Genomic DNA, 20496 nt, shown 5'->3' with positions numbered 1-20496 from the left:
TTGCAATGGCAACCCACTCCAGTACTCTTGCCTGGAAAATCCCATGGGCGGAGGAGCCTGGTGGGCTGCAGTCCATGGGGTTGCGAAGAGTCGGACATGACTGAGTGACTTCACTTTCACTTTTCACTTTCATGCACTGGAGAAGGAAATGGTAACCCACTCCAGTGTCCTTGCCTGGAGAATCCCAGGGATGGGGGAGCCTGGTGGGCTGCCTTCTATGGGGTTGCACAGAGTCGGGCACAGCTGAAGTGATTTAGCAGCAGCAGCAGCAGCATGCTTATAGCACTCCTTGGATCAAACTTACTGTCTCCTGTCGCTGTGAGCCTTCTCAGCTTTACCTCTTACTTGACTTACACTAATGTAGATCCTCTGCCTGATGAAATAATTTCTCATATTTATGATCTGCTGCCTTGTGAATCTTGGTACTAGGTTAGGCCCACAGTGGCAGCTATCCATTTTGGAGCCAAGATTATATCACACCTTAGATTTATAATTTCATTTTGAAATCACTTTCCTCCAAAACTATTTTTCCATTTACTAAGAAATTCAAGGCATCCTGTATTCCACAGGATGTAAAAATACATCAACCTGAAATAGACTCCCTTGAGTCATCTCTAATTTTCCAACAAAGTTGCTCTTTCCTCAGTTAAATCTATCCTGTCTCTATTCTCATTCTATAGCATCTTATAATAGTATCTTACATTGATACAGGTTGCCATGTTATTTCAGTTATCTAACTTGTAAGTAGTAGTAGCATATGTTAAGTACTCAGTAAATAATGGTTGTCCCTATAATGTTACTGTTACTCACTTGTTCAGGAACTGGCAGGTTGAGATACAACATCAGCACCATTCTAGAATTCCTAATGCTTTTGCATCAAATAATTGGCTTTCTATGAAAATTCAGCTTACATATCTAAATATAACTGAACAGAGAAATATCTCTGGTATCTAATGGAGAAAAATAAAATAATGATTCAGAAATGTAGAGTCACTTTACAAACATATAACAGAATGTACTCCTGTTTCTCTTCAGATTGCATAAATCTTTTACCTTTGGGTAAACAAACAAAAAAACAAATAATCGGTGTAAGTTCTTATCTCTTATCCTATAGTTAGAATTCAGCCACTTCATGACTACAATACTGTTTGAAACTGGACTTAATTTGAAGAGATTATAGCAGATAGTAAGATTTATAAATAGATATCATGGAGTAAGATTCAAATTATATATATATATATATATATATATATATATATATATATATATACACATATATATAATACACATATATAAAGGCATATATAAAGAAAGGGGCTTCCCTGGTGGCTTAAATGGTAAAGAATTCGTCTACAGTGTGGGAGACCTGGGTTTGAGTCCTAGGTTGGGAAGATCCCCTGGAGGATGGCATGGCTATCCACTCCAGTATTCTTTCCTGGAGAATTCCCATGGACAGCAGAACCTGGCAGGCTACAGTCCAGGGGGTTGCAGAGTCGAACACAACTAAGCACAGCAGAAATGATGCTGAGACATATAAGAGATATATATATATATATATATATATATATATATATATATATATATATATATTTCTAGTCTATATAGTAATAGTAGGGATATTATTCAATAAATCATGACAAACTTATTTCATTATCTAAAATGGAAGACAAGAAAGGAAATTAAAAGCCAGCATGGAGGGTATAAGCTAAGTATAATGAAGGGTTTCTTCACAGTTAAGAATATTTAAGCATAAGAATGGGCTACCCAAGGGAAGATATCTTTTACAGGAAAAGAGATTTCCACATCAATGGAAGTTTAATTGTGTTCATGCTTGAAGGTTAGAAAATAGTCTTGACAGTATCTCAGTGTTCCAATATAGCCCTGTGACTCTTAAGAATAAATTTTTGAGTAAATATTATTATATTATTTATAGTGAAAAGATTTTATACTTTCAGAAAGGATCGGCAGCCATATTTTAACATCATCTTCACACATTCACATTTATGGTACTCCCCTGAAGAGATATTTAAATCCTTTTATAAGAGAGTTTCCCATAGATAGGCTATAAATGCAAACGTGGTTCCATATTGCCTTTATATGGATTAGATGCTGAGCTCAGTGAGCATTAGAGTTTTTAAATGAATACATTTCAGAAGCACTGAGAAATGAACTTTAAGTGGCTTATACTGCTCATAAAGCCTGTAGCCTTTAGAGTAAAAAATACTATGCATTCCTAGGAAATGCTATTTGCTGTTCCTTAAACTCTATAACATAAAGTGTTAGGAAGCAGGTTTTTTTATTCTTTAAAATTTTTTTAATATAAATTTATTTATTTTAATTGGAGGTTAATTACTTTGCAATATTGTATTGGTTTTGCCATACACCAACATGAATCCGCCACAGGTATGAGGGAAATGCAAACATAAAATGAAGGAAGAGAGGGAGAACTCTGTGGCAAAGGATTGGAATTGTAGATATCAACATGCAATTATGAATATAAATTATTTATTTATAAATATTAAACATATATGTGCATATATAATTACCCACTAAAATGGCCTAAAAATGATGAGACAAGAGTATCAATAAGAAAACAGAAGTTTTTGTGTATATTAACTCTTTTACTGGGGCAGGGAAAATACAAGATGGACCTGAAGCATTTTGTTTCATCAGAAATTCAAGAAGTGCTCAAAAACTGACAGGATACAAGAACTGTTATGGTAACCAATCAAAGGGATAAAAGTAATCTCAAAGAAAGGAAAACCATAGGGAGAAGGGCAATAAAATTGTATATTTCCATTTTCAAGCAGGGCCTTTTCTGTTCCACAACACACAAGCCATGGATATGGACCAAGAACTGATGCAAGGACTCTTAATAACTAAAAAGAAGAGAAGTCAGCAGAGTTTTGGCAGTCTCACGGATCTGGAGAGACAACAATTAGTAACTTGCCAGTTTCCAGTGAACAGGATGGGGCGGGAACTAAACCTGACTTGCCAAATGCTGAAACTGTACCCTGAAGTAGTGGTAGTTTAGTCACTAAATTGTGTCCAACTCCTGTGACCCCAGGGACTATAGCCTACCAAGCTCCTCTGTTCATGGGATTTCCCAGGCAAGAATACTGGAGTGGGTTGCCATTTCCTTCTCCAGGGGATCTTCCCAACCTAGGGATCGAACCCAGTTCTCTTGCATTGCAGGTGGTTCCCTGCATTGCCAGTGGATTCTTTACTGACTGAGCCACCAGGGAAGAACAAAGCAAAAGTTTTTTGAAAAGCAGACTGCAACTCCTGGGATTCTCAGGGACTTAGGAGACAAGAATTGATTTTAGGATCTGCCTGGAGAAGGAGTTCTTTCAGAGCAGCCCAGCATTTACCTGTTCACTTTGGACTAAGATGATCAATCTTTGCCATAGAAAAGAGAATTAACCTGGAGAATAGCGAAGTCATAAACAGTTAACTGTGAGGTTAATTACGGGTACATTATTACCTCTTCCATGAATAGTGTGTATTTTCTATCTAAACTCATTTTCAACTGGCTCCTTATCACATTTTCTTAGATTTCTAAAAAGTAATTCTAGCTCAATGTGTCCAATACCAAATTCATAATCCCTACCTTCACATTCCTGATTTATCTTTTGCTAGTATTGATTTTATAGACTACCAACCATCCAAACATACTAGACAATAATCTAGATTTACTCTCTCTCTTACAAATCAATCATCAAACTACCAGTGTTGTCTTCTAAATCTTTCTTGTCTTCTACACTAATGGCATCTATTCCAGTCAAGGTTACCACTTTGTTCTACACATGGACTGTAGGAACTATGGCCATAGGCCACTCCTTTTTTTTTTTTTTTTTCCTGTATCTATCCTATCCCTCCTGCCATGCATGCATGCTAAGTCACTTCAGTCATGTCCAAGTCTTTGCAACCCTATTGACTGTAACCTAACAGGCTCCTCTGTCAATCAGATTCTCCAGGCAAGAATACTGAAGTGGGTTGCCATGCCCTCCTCTAGAGTATCTTCTCAATCCAGGGACTGAACCTGTGTCTCTTGCATCTCCTGCATTGGCAGGCAGGTATTTTACCACTCTGTTACCTGGGAAGACCCCAATATGATACAGAAAAAAAAAAAAATTTACAATCTGTGTAAATTCCAAACACAGTAACAAAATTATTTATATAAAATGCATAATGTACTTTAATTATGTATCACAGTAGTCTTTACAGTTCCTTCTATGAACTTCTGGGTGTCCTTAAGACCATTTTAGGAACTAAAAAAAATTAAAAATATTTTTTCATAATAATATTAAAGAGTTTTCCTGAAATGAAATCTGCACTGATGTTACAAAAGCAATTCTGCATAAAATTTATGGCACTTTGACATGAATTAAAGCAGTGGCACTAAGCTATTCTCATGTTCATTATATTCTTGCCATTCTGAACTTACAGTAAAGACATACAGGTTTCACTTAACAAGGTTCTTGATGAAGCAGTGCAAATTATTGCTTTGATTCAATTTTGACCCCATAGTACATATTTTTCAATATTCTGTGTAAGGAAATGGAACTTAGTCATAAAGCACTTCTGCTGCCTGAGTATGATGGTTGCTGTTAGGAAAAGCACCTGTGTGAAGGGAGGTGTTAGTAATTGTTTCAGTTGCAAGGTGACTTAGTTGTTTTTTTTCCACACCACAGGTTTATGAATTTAATAAGATTTTGCCATTCAGTCCCTATTTGCAGCACCCAATAATCCTTTGAAATACCAGACAAATCTGGCAGTGACCAACAGTACTTCTGACCTCCAGAATTTAACAGTTCAGGTTGTCTAGCATTTTGTTTTGCAGTGGCACTTGCACTGGTATTTCTCCAAAGCTGGCAGACTTTAAATGTACCAGTGAAAAAGAGCTTTTTCCCCTTCAAGGGGAAGGAAAAAAAATCACCCCTCAAAATCTGGCAGATCTGGCTATAAGGTACTTCCTCCCATCCATTCTCTCCAGGCTTGTTTTTTGCAGTAGAGCAAGAGGGAACAAAATCAAATCTGAGTTACAAGAAATGTAACAATGATGGCTATAAAAGAAGTGACCAAGAGGAACTGAGATTCTCCTTTATCTCCAACATCCAATATATGTGGTTCACAGAAAAACAGCAAAAATAACAGTTCCACAACAGCTAGGATTACAAAATTCTGTTCATCCAAGGGTGGTGGAAGGCAGGGTAAATGGCACGGTTGGTGGAGGGGGAATCTATTCCCATCTGTTCCAGTAGGGGGGCTGAAGAGATGCTGAAAAAGAGCTGCAGAAAAACCTGTGATTCTTTCAGATTCACCAGTGTTAGAAATCAACGTGCCAGTGTCAGGAAGATTCTGCCTTAGGTGCACCAGACAAAAGTCCCAGTTTCCTCAGAAAGAAGGGAATATGCAGAGGACACTTGCATGGTGGATCCTGCTTTTCATAGTAGGGAAGGTGGACAAGGAAAAGAGCTGCCACAGGGTCCCCCTATTCCCGTCCATCCCTTCTCGATGGCCAACACAGTGAACTGCCACAGTCTTGCTTGGTAGGAGACTGGTGCTGTGAAGGGAGCTTCTCTGCAGAGGTTGAGCTACTAAGGGCAGACTGCAGTAAACCATTTTCTGGAAGGTTCTGTTGCTTAAGGAAATCACCATGGAAAAGAGGTTACAGGTGGGAAGGCAGGTTTTGCCAGGGGTATTTACTTCATTGGGCTTCAGTAGTGGCTCACATGGTAAAGAATCTGCCAGTAATGCAGGAGACCTGGGTTCAATCCCTGGGTCGGGAAGATCCTCCAAAGAAGGGAATGGTTACCCTTTTCAGTAGAATTCCATGGACAGAGGAGCCTGGTGGGGTATAGTCCATGTGGTGGAAAAGAGTCAGACATGACTGAGTGACTAACACTTTCACCTTTTGCTTCATTGGTGTTCATAAAAAACAAAGGGAAGAGAACAGAGCAAAGGCAGCTAGTGATAATGTAGGAGGTGGGGTGCCTGCTGGAAAGTCCACCATAGTGAGTAGAAAAAAAGATTGGAGATTAACCAGTTGACCAACAAGATGGATGAGAAAGAGACCCACAAATATTTCCTAGGTACAGAAAATAGCCTGCAATTGACATGTTGAAGACCATATCAGTAAGAAATGGGTGAGGCTTCCTCCCTGATACCATAAGTGCCAGATCAGCTATATTCTAAAATCATATCACATTCACAACTTTGCTAAGCACAAAGAGGAGGAGCACTGAAAATTGATGGGAATAAATATTTCAGCCAGAATCAAACATCTCTATGTAGAAATGGATAACCAATCATTTGGGCCATTACTGACTAAAACACAGGAATACACACTTCATAAAACCGGGAAGAGAATGAAGCAGAATAGTCTGCCACGTCATGTACAGCACTGAGAAATTCTATTAGGTGTGAATGGCTCAATCTTGCTTCCTCTTGTATACCCTGGGCTTTACATGTCCTCTCAAACACTCTACTAGCCTTCTTAGATGCTGTTCCTCTTTCTTTCGCTGAATTTGAGCATCTAGCTATGAGATGGTACAACTTCCAGAAATGGTGTTCTTGATTCTCCTAGAAAGGTACTGCAGAAAGGTTTTGACACTGTCAGCAATCTCTTCACCACTCAAACTACCAATTACACAGAGGAGGGAGAAGCATCCCCAAATCTGTCACTATGAAGGCTGCGCAGCTTTGCTGCTGTGGCTCTGACTCCCTGCCTACTGTCAACCAGACAGGCTCCTTTGAGCACCTTGCCCTTGCCTATGTCTCCCACAACACATGTTCTCAAGGCGGGGCCACAACACCTGGCACACCCAGGTCCCATGGAGCTGGGGTAGCATGTCCCTTGGGAAGTCCAGGTGTTCTTAATGAAATCATTTTCACTAGAGAGAATTTCTGGCAGGTAAACAATGTTTATTCAGACTTGAGTATTTTACAGATTGTCTTAAAATGTAAAGAAATGGATTTGCTTTTTCAAGGAAAGCAAATACTTTTGTTGTGAATGGTAACACTCAAGTTTTCAACCAAATATTAGAATTTTGGAAAAGGTATCTCTGAAATCTTTACAGCTTTCCAGTAAAGTTTTTGCTAATAAGCCTGATAGTAACCTTGAAAAGTGAAAGTTGCTCAGTTGTGTCTGACTCTTTGTGACCCCATGGACTATGGTGCATGGAATTCTGGAGGCCAGAATGCTAGAGTGGGTAGTTGTTCCCTTCTCCAGGGCATCTTCCCAACCCAGGTCTCCTGCATTGTAGGCAGATTCTTTACCAGCCAAGCCACCAGCAAAGCTGATACTAACATTACTTGATTTCATTTAAAAATGTATATCAGCATTTGGCATATCTACATAACTCAGTGAACCAATATTTCTTTAATGACCATAATGTAACATCACAAATGGATAGGGATGCAGACAAAGGACAAGATAAATCAATGGATTGTAACATAAGGAAGTGTAAAAAGTTAATTGATATGGTTTCATATTCCATATGCATCTAGTTTTAGAGAAACTGTTACCTACCTGTTCCTGTCAGGTTCCAACAAGGGTCTTTCTGGCCCAGTGTCCTTTGAGCCAATGAAGCATTCCTATTTCAGCTCAAAAGCCATGGAAAGGTTTAGTTTCTGATCAAGGAAAGAACAGATGTGAGTTAGCTAGCTCTACAGCAAGGGTCCCAAGCCTCCAGGATCTGATGCCTGATGACCTGAGGTGGAGCTGATGTAATATTAATAAAAATAAAGTGCACAATAAACGTAATGCACTTGAATCATCCCCAAACCATCTCTTGCTCCCTGGCCGTGGAAAAATAGCCTTCCACAAAAGCAGTCCCTGGGGCTAAAAAGGTTGCGGATGGACTGCAGCTGTACAACCCACTCCCATCAGGTCATGGGCGGGGCTGTATGGGGTTTTTTAAAATACAGAGGGCAGAGCGCTGTGGACTGGGCACGGCTATGCTGCTCCAGCTCGTGATTTCAGTGCAGGCACAGCCTCTCAGCAAGCGGCGCCCACCATCTTGAATTTCAGTTTTTCCAGGGCGTTTCTGTGAGCTGATGCAGCCTTTCATTCCAGGATCTGTTGTTTGAAGCTGAGGACAAATCTTCTGTACATGGCACCCTATAAGCAAGTGAAATCTGACTAAGCACAAAGGAGAAAGAAAAAAAAAAGGTTAGACTTTATATTATTACACAAATTCTATTTTTATTTCCTGGGAGTTTTTAATAGGCTTTGCCCCATGACAAAACTACTACTGTCAAATTCTTTATGGTTTCAAACATGTATATCCACTTATTTGTGTGTGTGGTTGGCTTTTCCTCACGTACTTCAACTAAAGTAATGTATCAGAGTTGACTGAAAGTAGAAATATGAGAATCCAGTTATCTTGTAGTAGGCAAGTCTATAAAACATTTGCAAAACTGTAAAACAATGTCTCTATTCTCTAGTTTGGTTTTAGAATATTTGATGTTTATTTAAATGTTTTTGTGATAACATGGGTTTATTTTTATTTTCTATAAAATAATATTTTTAAATTCCTCATTTTCATTTTTAACAGGGAAATATAAATAGATATAACACCTAAAAGAGAATAAAAATTCTCTGGGGTTGTAAATATTTTTAAGACTATTATTAAAAACCCTGGAGAAGGAAATGGCAACCCACTCCATTATCCTTGCCTGGAAAATCCCATGGATAGAGGAGCCTGGCGGGCTACAATCCACAGGGTTGCAGAGTCAGACATGATTGAAGTAACTCAGCAACATTATTAAAAAAGCCCTGAGAACTGAGAGCTTGAGTACTGCTGTGTATCAAAAAGAAAATAACATGATATATAATAATATTAATTTTTAAAATTTATTTTTAATTGGAGGATAATTGCTTTACAATATTGTGTTGGTTTCCACTGTACAACAATGTAAATCAGCCATAACTATATATATATCCCCTTCCAGAGGAGCCTCCCTCCCAACCCCCATCCCACCCCTCTAGGTCATCACAGAGCAGAGCCACCCATGTTATATATTAACAGAAGCTTCCCACTCCTTTTTTACACATGATAGTGTATTTATGTCTATGCTACTCTCTGTTTGTCCCACCCTCTCCTGCCCTGCTGTGTTCACAAGTCCTTTCTCTATATCTCTGTCTCTATTCCTGCCCTGCTGTATTTGCTATACTACAAGTTGAAGAGTCCATTCATGGGAGAAAACTTTAATAGAGTAGGATCATGATCCTCTTTCAGTCCCTCTCTGACTGAGAAAATCTGATTTAGGAAAAAAATTATAAAAATCTAAGGTGGAAATAAAACACTTGCTATTGAAAATGTAATTACTAGTATTTCATGTCCTGGAGGTTTTTATCCCCTGCATTCACTGAACCTTAATTACTACCTACATACATTCCTCAGACTTAAGTGTGACCATCCACCAGAGACACCATGGCCTCACCCTGGACTTCTATCAGTGGGTTCATGATAATCAATCTGCTTCCACTTTGGCTCACCTTGTTCCCAGGAACCATAGTGAACTTTTTGTAAGACAATTTTTGTTTCACCGCTTCCCTAGTTAAAGTTCTAGAAAAAGAAAAAAAAGAAAAGGTTTTGTTTTTCTTTATGTTTATTTCTTTTGTTTCAAAGGTAGCAAACTCATCCCCCTTTCAACATGGTAACTTAGCTATATATTATCTAGTCCTCCCAAGCCAATCAACCTTCTCTTCCTCTCCCCATCCTTGCTTACTTTGTTCCAGCCACATCTTTTTTTTTTTCTTATAAATGCCAAGATAATTCCTCACTCAGACATGTTCCCAAAACTCTAGTTTAGCAGATATTCACAGGGCTCTGTTCTCATCTCAGCACATGTGTGCACCGCTATAATTGTACTCAGTACATCAGTACCTGTTATCATAGGTATACTGTATATTGTATGTGTATTTATATATATGTGTGCATGTTTGTAGACGTACATGTGCATAAACACATATACATGAACACAAGCATATATATAAATACACATTGGGGATCCTTCTCTTCTTTAGCTCTTTCATCTCACGAACTGACACTTCTGCTCATATAGAAGGAAGAGAGAAACAACATCCCTTTCATTCACATTCTACTGATAGCAGGCATATAAAATGATACTTTTGTTTGCATTAATAATTAACTACAGAGTTAAGTAATACAGAGGTTCCCAGTTGTCTAGTGGTAAAGAACCTGCCTGCCAATGCAGGAGACTTATGAGATACGGGTTCCATCCCTGGGTTTGGAAGATCCCCTGGAGAAGAGCATGGCAGCCCACTCCAATATTCTTGCCTGGAGAATCCCATGGACAGTGGAGCCTGGTGGGCTATGGTCCTTAGTGTTGGAAAGAACTGGACACAAATGAAGTGACTTAGCATGCACGCAAAGTATTGAAAATGTATTCCAAAAGGTAAATATAAACTATTGCCTTATAACATCATTTACCTCAAGTCTTTTATTTTGTAGTTAGAGAAACAAATAGAAATTAATGCAACTTAATTTCAAGTCACACAATAGAACAAAACTAAATTTCAACAATTGCCCATTTAAATGACTCTAAGAATAATAGGATATTAAATATTAAAAAAAATAGTTTGCCCCAAATTGCCATTTCTCTTTCATGAAGTCTGCCACTTTCTATCCAATATTTTGAATGTAAAAATGAAGGTACAAAGAATACTGTTAGTTTGAAATGAAGTATTAAGAAGAATAAATTTAATGGTGATTTCAAACCTTTACCACTTCAATTGTTAAAGAGAAAATGAAGAGTGATTACAGTCACACACTTGGTTTGAATAATAATGTAAAAAAAAAAAGAGAAACAATATGAAACTGTTCTAATCATCAAGAAATTTTGTCAAGGAAGCAAAACATTTAATGGACAAAATCTAATCTATTCAAATCAAACTACAGTTTGTAGTTCAAAGAATACCCCTAATCTTCTCTATTTCATATATCCTAAGCAAATCTTGGGTTTATTAATCATGATCCAGCAATCTTTTCCTCACCTATGAAGTTACTTAAGTATCTATTAGTCTTTCGGTTCAGTTCAGTTCAGTTCACTCACTCAGTCGTGTCCAACTCTTTGCGACCCCGTGAATCGCAGCACGCCAGGCCTCCCTGTCCATCACCAACTCCTGGAGTTCACTCAAACTCATGTCCATCGAGTCGGTGATGCCATCCAGCCATCTCATCCTCTGTCGTCCCCTTCTCTTTAGGCTTCCTTTAAATGCATAAAAATCTAATTTGCAATTTATAATGATACTAGTGAGAAAGAAAAGGTATTATTATAAACACAAAATTATCCACTTAGAGCATTGCCTTGATTGAATTTTATAGATCCATTTACTTGTTTAAAATTTGCAAGAGAGTAATATCTGTACTTTTTCTGTTTATGAAGAACATAAAATTGCAGTAGTCATGATTATATTTAAAAAGCCAGATGCTTCCTTGAAAGTACATTACTATGTTTTAATGGTTACTATAGGCATAATATTATTTTACATTTAGTTTGATAATATGGGTCATGTAAGACAAAAAGTATCTTAATGTCAAATGAAAACTGAAATAAATGTTTACTATAGTAAATATATTATTGAACTGAAAATGAAATGAAATCCAATTTTATTTTTAGAAAACAAAATGACTACCATTTTAATTTAAAAAAGAGGGGCTGGTTATTATTCTTGCCTAGTAAGTCTATAGATATGCTGCTTGGGGTTATCATTATAATAACCTTAATTATTGTCTTTGGAATCTGAACAAATTATCTGTGCTTTAGCTCAGCTGATGATCAAATGGAAACATTTTCATAGTGCTAAGTTTCAAATTCAGTGACAAAAAAGGGTGCAAATAAGACATTTTGTAGCAATTTCATATTTTGAGATTGCTAATCATCACCCATGTAATCTTTCTGCTTCTACAGTTTCAAAGGTTTATTAGAGATCTACAGGACAGGCAGATATAAAATATCTGGGTCACAGCAGCTTACAACTGCTATTGATTCTCTGTGCAACTTCGTTAGGATGAAAAAGGAGTATATAAATGTGGTGCTCTGTAGGGGAAAGTTTCAGCATTCAAAAACCGGCTGGGATTACGTGTAGTTTTCATCAATTTAAAGTAAATGAAAATCATCGTGTAAAAGATGTAGAATAGAGTTTTAATTGAGTTTTCTGTGTAATAAAACTTAAAAGGCAAAATGTCAGCTTGTCCATTTTCCTAAGTTCACTATTATTGTTCTACTTTATTATTTTTATTTTAGTGAACTCCCCGGGATTGTCAAAATTCTTTCCATATTTATTTCCAAAGTGCATACACACAACTTTCTTTAAAAAAAAAGTTTTTAATTAAAATATAGTTGATTAACAATGTTAATTTCTGCAGGACAGCAAAGTGATTCATATATATGTGTATATATGTCTTATTTTTTAAAATACTCTTTTCCATTATGGTTTATCATAGGGTACTGAATGTATTTCTCTATGCTAAGTCTAGGACCTTGCTGTTTATTCATATATAATAGCTCATATCTGCTAACCCCAACCTCCCAGTTCATCCCTCCCCCAACACCCTCTCTCTTAGCAATCACAAGTCTGTTCTCTGTGTCTGCGAGGTCTGTTTCTGATTCATAGATACATTCACTTGTGTCATATTTTAGATTTCACATGTAAGGGATATTATATGGTATTTGTCTTTCTCATACTGACTTTGGCACTGAAATGTTGCCCAGCTGATTCTGTAATATTGGTATATTCTCTGTGAGCATTTGATGCACTGTATTTCAAGCAGTTTGCCCTTGAATAAAACATATAAATTTAAAGGAAGTATAGGGAATTACCTGGCAGTCCAGGGGTTAAGACTCTGTGTTTTCATTGCGAGGGCCCAGATTCAATCCCTGATCAGGGAACCAAGTTTCTACAAGCTGAACATTGTGGTCAAAAATAAAGAAAAAAAGAAAGAAACTATAGTTGTTTGGGTTGGTAGGTATAGGAGAATAGAGATATAGGGCTCAGTAAACTCGGGCTCAGTAAAACTCAGACACAGAACCTAATGATTGCATTAAACAGGATATGTATCAAAGAGCACAGTTCCACAACCATTTTAAGAAAGCGAGATAACATTTCAAGGCAAAAATCAGGACATATTTCATAGGATATTGAAACCAAGCAGGAACATGTAGGGGCTTCCCAGGGACAGATCCTTCTCCACCCCTCTCCCTTGCCTCTTGTTTGTAAAAAAATCTTTGGACTTCTGGACCTTTACTAATTTATGAAGAACAAATTAAGTGAGAGAAACAAGCATACAAAAAGAACAGAAATGAAAGAAAACAGTCAAACAAGGCAAAATAATAACAATTTATTCATAAAACACAGTCAGTTCAGTTCAGTTCAGTCGCTCAGTCGTGTCCAACTCTTTGTGACCCCATGAATCACAGCACGCCAAGCCTCCCTGTCCATCACCAACTCCCGGAGTTCACTCAGACTCATGTCCATTGAGTCACTGATGCCATCCAGCCATCTCATCCTCTGTTGTCCCCTTCTCCTCCTGCCCCCAATCCCTCCCAGCATCAGAGTCTTTTCCAATGAGTCAACTCTTCGCATGAGGTGGCCAAAGTACTGGAGTTTTAGCTTTAGCATCATTCTTTCCAAGGAAATCCCAGGGCTGATCTCCTTCAGAATGGACTGGTTGGATCTCCTTACAGTCCAAGGGACTCTCAAGAGTCTTCTCCAACACCACAGTTCAAGAGCATCAATTCTTCAGTGCTCAGCCTTCTTCACAGTCCAACTCTCACATCCATAACATGACCACTGGAAAAACCATAGCCTTGACTAGACGGACCTTAGTCAGCAAAGTAAAGTCTCTGCTTTTGAATATGCTATCTAGGTTGGTCATAACTTTTCTTCCAAGGAGTAAGCATCTTTTAATTTCATGGCTGCAATCCCCATCTGCAGTGATTTTGGAGCCCCCAAAAATAAAGTCTGACACTGTTTCCACTGTTTCCCCATCTATTTCCCATGAAGTGATGTGACCAGATGCCATGATCTTCGTTTTCTGAATGTTGAGCTTTAAGCCAACTTTTTTACTCTCCTCTTTCACTTTCATCAAGAGGCTTTTTAGTTCCTTTTCACTTTCTTCCATAAAGGTGGTGTCATCTGCATATCTGACATTATTGATATTTCTCCCAGCAATCTTGATTCCAGCTTGTGTTTCTTCCAGTCCATCATTTCTCATGATGTACTCTGCATATAAGTTAAATAAGCAGGGTGACAGTATACAGCCTTGACGTTCTCCTTTTCCTATTTGGAACCAGCCTGTTGTTCCATGGCCAGTTCTAACTGTTGCTTCCTGACCTGCATATGTTTCTCAAGAGGCAGGTCAGGTGGTCTTGTATTCCCATCTCTCTCAGAATTTTCCACAGTTTATTGTGATCCACACAGTCAAAGGCTTTAGCATAGTCAATAAAGTAGAAATAGATGTTTTTCTGGAACTCTCTTCTTTTTCCGTGATCCAGAGGATGTTGGCAATTTGATATCTGATTCCTCTGCCTTTTTAAAAATCAGCTTGAACATCAGGAAGTTCACGGTTCAAGTACTGCTGAAGCCTGGCTTGGAGAATTTTGAGCATTACTTTACTAGCATGTGAGATGAGCGCAATTGTGTGGTAGTTTGAGCATTCTTTGGTATTGCTTTTCTTTGGGATTGGAATGAAAACTGACCTTTTCCAGTCCTGTGGCCACTGCTGAGTTTTCCAAATTTGCTGGCATATTGAGTGCAGCATTTTCACAGCATCATCTTTCAGGATTTGAAACAGCTCAACTGGAATTCCATCACCTCCACTAGCTTTGTTCATAATGATGCTTTCTAAGGCCCACTTGACTTCACATTCCAAGATGTCTGGCTCTAGATGAGTGATCACACCATCGTGATTATCTGGGTCGTGAAGATCTTTTTTGTACAGTTCTTCTATGTATTCTTGCCACCTCTTCTTAATATCTTCTGCTTCTGTTAGGTCCATACTATTTCTGTCCTTTATCGAGCCCATCTTTGCATGAAACGTTCCCTTGGTATCTCTAATTTTCTTGAAGGGATCTCTAGTCTTTCCCATTGTGTTCTTTTCCTCTATTTGTTTGCATTGATTGCTGAAGAAGGCTTTCATATCTCTTGTTGCTATTCTTTGGAACTCTGCATTCAGATGCTTATATCTTTCCTTTTCTCCTTTGGTTTTCACCTCTCTTCTTTTCACACTATTTGTAAGGCCTCCCCAGACAGCCGTTTTGCTTTTTTGCATTTCTTTTCCATAAGGTCTTAATCCCTGTCTTGATCCCTGTCTCCTGTACAGTGTCACAAACCTCATTCCATAGTTTATCAGGCACTCTATCTATCAGATCTAGCTCCTTAAATCTATTTCTCACTTCCACTGTATAATCATAAGGGATTTGATTTAGGTCATACCTCAATGGTCTAGCAGTTTTCCCTACTTTCTTCAATTTGAGTCTGAATTTGGTAATAAGGAGTTCTTGATCTGAACCATAGTTAATTCCTCCTTGAGGGCTATAGATAATTTCCTGAGCTATATCCTTGAGTTTTGCAGGCACTAAAGCCCTCGCCAGGTAGAATAAGTTAACTGCATGCTGACCACCAGCAGGTAGGCCCCAGATCAGCAGAAGGTTGATGACTGAGATTCCCGAAACATCACTTTGTTACTTCACCATCAACCAATCAAATGAGAGTCCTTTGGACAGCAAGGAGATCAAACCAGTCAATCCTAAAAAATATTGATCCAAAATATTCAGTGGAAGGACTGATGCTGAAGCTCCAGTACTTTGGCCACCAGATGTGAAGAAACCATTCAATGGAAAAGACTCTGATGCTGGGAAAGATTGAAGGCAAGAGGGAAAGTGGGCTGCAGAAGATGAAATGGTTAGATAGCATCAGTAACTCAATGGACATGAGTTTGAGCAAACTGCGGGAGATGGTGAAGAATAGGGAAGCTTGTCATGTTGCAGTCCATGGGGTGGCAAAGAGTTGGACATGACTTAGTGACTGAGCACATAACAATAACCAATCAGAGGATTCTACACAAGCTGACCACACACTCTCTCTCACACTGTCTTTAAAAATTCTTCCCTGAAAGCCATCAGGCAGTTCTGAGCATGCACTTCTTGTTTGGGCTTATGATAAAACTGTACTTGCCTTTGCTACAATCTGGTGTCAGTAGACTGCCTTTGCTGTGTGTCAGGCAAATTGACCCACATTTGGTTCTGTAACAATATAACTTCAGCCTTAAATGACAGTGATGCAATACTTAAAATTACAAGATCTCTTATTCTGAATATCTGAAAAGATCTTATTAGCAGATTTCTTATCAGCAAAATTAGAATTCCAAGGGTTGAGATAAGTTTTAGAATTATAGAAACTAGCTATTGAGGAAATGTCATAAGAAATAGTCTGAAAGAAAGCATAGTGATAGAGAATCTTTCCTGGAGGAAACTTTTTAAAAGATGAATGATTTGTGTACATCAAGAAAGTCAATGAGGGCTTATAGGCATATAATCTTGTCAGGATAATAGTTGTAACATTTTTTGTTTTGTTTTAAGTTTAAATCAGCTTATTAAATTTACTTTTGATGTGTTTTTAATTTCTTTTAATAGAGAGGTAGGATATGAAAAATAGGAGCACATTCTCTGAAGCTATATTTCCTGAGTTTATAATTCAATATGTGGATAAATCATAATCTCTGTTGTTTGTGGAAATAATAATAAGTGTCCATCTGATAAAATGGTTCGGGAGATTCAATGAATTGATGCATGAAGAGATCTTAAGGCAAAACTGTTCCCATTATAAGTATCACATGAATGTTTACTTTAAGTATCACTATCAGTATTTAGTAGTCCGAGCGTGCAGTATAAGCTAATATATAAGTATCAGTGCCAAACTGACAAAGTCCAAAATGGAAGAAGCTGATGATCTCCAGGTAAATTAATTAAAAAATCATCCCTGCAACTGCTGTAGAAAGAGCACCTCCAAATACAAAAATGATAAACCTATTGTGTGGAAATTATTTTATTCATCTCTTTAAGTAGAACATTTTGGTGACAGGAATGAAATATTTCTCATTATCACATGAGGATAAATTTTAGAAAGCTTGCAATCAAGACAGTAGCCCCAAAATCAATAAAAATAGGTTTATTTTATTGCTAACCTAAGCCTATTAGTCCTGAGATTTTTGTGAAAGTTATTTCCACTTAACATAATAGTAAAACATTTGTGTGCTTATGAAGTACAAAACTTCTTTTCAGTCCTTTGCATTAATGTTCACAATTGAATGTCACAACAACCTTAGGGAGTATATATCCTTAGCATTCCTAATTTAAAGATGAGGGAAAACCACATTAAAATTAAAAAATAAAATAAAAGCTTTCCCATAATCACACAGCTAGAAATTACAAAGCTTGTTCCAGTAATAGCAGAGTCGCTTATATCAAATTAACCCTCCTGCAGGAAACCTTACCAACTGGTGGGCAAATATAAAATATCATAGTTAAAGGTACTGAAGTGTGAACAGAGGCTTACAAATATGTGAAGGAATTTTAACTCCTGAATGGAAGGGCTTAATTTGGGTGAGATCTTCATTTACACAGCTTTCTCCTAAGGTCATTTCTTAGGCTCATTGAGCAGAACACAATAGAAAGTTACACTCTTACTGGCCTGAGGAATAAGTGACATTAAGAGAGACTGGAAAGTGAGAGGAATGTTGGGATATGAGAGAGCCATAAATTTATAAGCCAAAAATATGCACATAAATTCCCACAGATTTTCTATTGACCTCAGAACTGAAGTTAAGATTCAAAGAAGAGAGGGAAAAAACTTCACTTGGAAAGCTAAAATACCTGAGCAGAGGTCTCAGCCACTTCTCGATGCAGTTTGGAGTTGACTTGATAACATAGAGAAATGTGCCAAATACCTTTAGTTTTCCTTTGTTGTTCCAGGAGGGCTGCACTGCATTATGACTGAGGCATTATCCTTAGCACTAAATACTATTTTTTGAAATTTTATTTTTAATTATAGTTGATATACACTGTTGTGTTTCAGGTGTACAACAAAGTGATTCAGTTATTCTTGCACACATAACTATTTTTTATAGATTATTTTCCATTTAGGTTATTATAAAATATTGAATAGAGTTTCCTGTTCTATATAGTAGGACCTTGTTCATCATTTTATATATAGAAGTGTGTATTTGTTAATCAAAATGTTCAGATTTTTCTGTCCCCCCACCCCCACCATTCCTCCTTGGTAACCATAAGTTTGTTTTTGAAGTCTATGAGTCTGTTGCAATTTCATAGATAAGTTCATTTGTATCATTGTTTTAGATTTCACATATAAGTTATATCATATGATATTTGTCTTGCTCTGAATTGCTTCATTTATGATGATAATTTCTAGGTCCATCCATGTTGCTGCAAATGGCATTATTTAATTGTTTTTATGGCTAAGTAATATTCCACTGTATATATGTATCACATCTTTATCCATTACTCTGTTGGTAGACATTTAGGTTGCTTCCTTGTCTTGGCTATTATAAATAGTGCTACTATAAATACTTGGACGCATATATCTTTTTGAATTATGGTTTCTCCAGATATATGACCATGAATGGGATTGCTAGAAAACTAAAATATAAAGTTGTTTCCTATGCACAGAATTTATATAGATCCACCATACAAAGTATGCAATCGAATATCTACTAAGTCAAGGAAATCTCCTGGATATTTCAGAGCCCATTAACCATAAAACTCAATTTTCAGAGAAGAGTTACAGAATCAAAATATCATATCATCATATATCACCCAGTTTAATATTAAAATTTAACAGGGTGAGAATAAAGAGAAAGTGTAATCCAGAATCAAAAGATCAGTATATGAAGACAGAAACACAAATAGGATAGGTGTTGAAATAACTGTAAAATAAGCTTAAGATCATGATCTGAGCCACAGTCAGTGCCTGGTTTTGTTTTTCTTAACTGTATAGAGCTTCTCCATCTTTGGCTGCAAAGAATATAATCACTCTGATTTCGGTGTTGACCATCTGGTGATGTCCACATGGAGTCTTCTCTTGTGTTTTGCATTTTTTCCCCTCCGCCAAAAAAAAAAAAAAAGTGCAAAAAGGCAAAATGGTTGTTTGAGGAGGCCTTATAAATAGCTGTGAAAAGAAGAGAAGTGAAATGCAAAGGAGAAAAGGAAAGATATATCCATTTGAATGCCGAGTTCCAAGGTATAGCGAGGAGAGATAAGAAAGCCTTCCTCAGTGATCAATGCAAAGAAATAGAGGAAAACAATAGAATGGGAAAGACTATAGATCCCTTCAAGAAAATTAGAGATACTAATGAAACTTTTAATATAAAGATGGGCACAATAAAGGGCAGAAATGGTATGGACCTAACAAAAAGCAGAAGATATAATTAAGAAGAGGTGGCAAGAATACATAGAAGAACTATACAAAAAAGACCTTCATGACCCAGATAATCATGATGATATGATCACTCAACTAGAGCCAGGCATCCTGGAATGTGAAGTCAAGTGGGCCTTAGGAAGTGTCACTATGAACAAAGCTAGTGAAGGTGATGGAATCCCAGTTGAGCTATATCAAATCTTAAGATATGATGCTGTGAAAGTGCTGCACTAAACATGCCAGAAAATCTGGAAAACTCAGCAGTGTTCACTGGACTGCAAAAGGTCAGTTTTCTTTCCAATCCCAAGGAAGACAATGCCAAAAAATGTTCAAGCTACTGCACAATTGCACTCATCTCACATGCTAGCAAAATAATGTTCAAAATCCTCCAAGCCAAGCTTAAAAAGTATGTGAACCATGAAATTCCAGATGTTCAAGCTGGATTTAGAAAAGGCAGAGGAACCAGAGATCTAGTTGCCAACATCCACAGGATCATAGAAAAACCAAGAAAGTTACAGAAAAACATCTGCTTTATTGACCATGCCAAAGCCATTGACTATGTGGATCACAACAAACTCTGGAAAATACTTAAAGAGATAGGAATGCCAGACCAGCTGACTTGCCTGCTTAGAAATCTGTATACAGGTCAAGAAAGAGCAGTTATAACTGTACATGGAACAGCAGACTGGTTCCAAATAGGAAAAGGAGTACTTCAAGGCTGTATAAAATGTCACCCTGCTTATTTAACTTATACATCATGTGAAATATAGACTGTTTATATTAAATATTAATTATTTTAGAATATAAAATAATATATAATAATGTTAATATAGAAACTAGGAAAGACTGAGCATCATGTATTCAAGAAGCACTAACTAGATACTGAATACTTTGACCCAGATTAAGAGTAATGTTTATTAATTGCATGTCAGAGTTGTTTTCAGTTTTTTTTGCTTTGATTTGGGGGAAGATATGAAAAATTGGTGAGATCAAAATGACAGAAAGATTGTTATATGGAAAGAAGTTGA

The 20496-nt window shown here is 37.3% G+C and overlaps 1 pseudogene; it reads right to left on the bottom strand.

Annotated features, from left to right (window-relative positions):
- Positions 1 to 5494: 5494 nt before the first annotated feature.
- LOC128052891 (etoposide-induced protein 2.4 homolog) lies at positions 5495 to 9523 on the bottom strand (annotated as a pseudogene).
- Positions 9524 to 20496: the final 10973 nt, after the last annotated feature.

Source organism: Budorcas taxicolor, chromosome 1, assembly GCF_023091745.1.
Source record: "Budorcas taxicolor isolate Tak-1 chromosome 1, Takin1.1, whole genome shotgun sequence".
Lineage (NCBI taxonomy): Eukaryota > Metazoa > Chordata > Mammalia > Artiodactyla > Bovidae > Budorcas > Budorcas taxicolor.
Note: the sequence above shows the minus strand (reverse complement) of the source record. Positions and strands in the feature narration are given on the sequence as shown.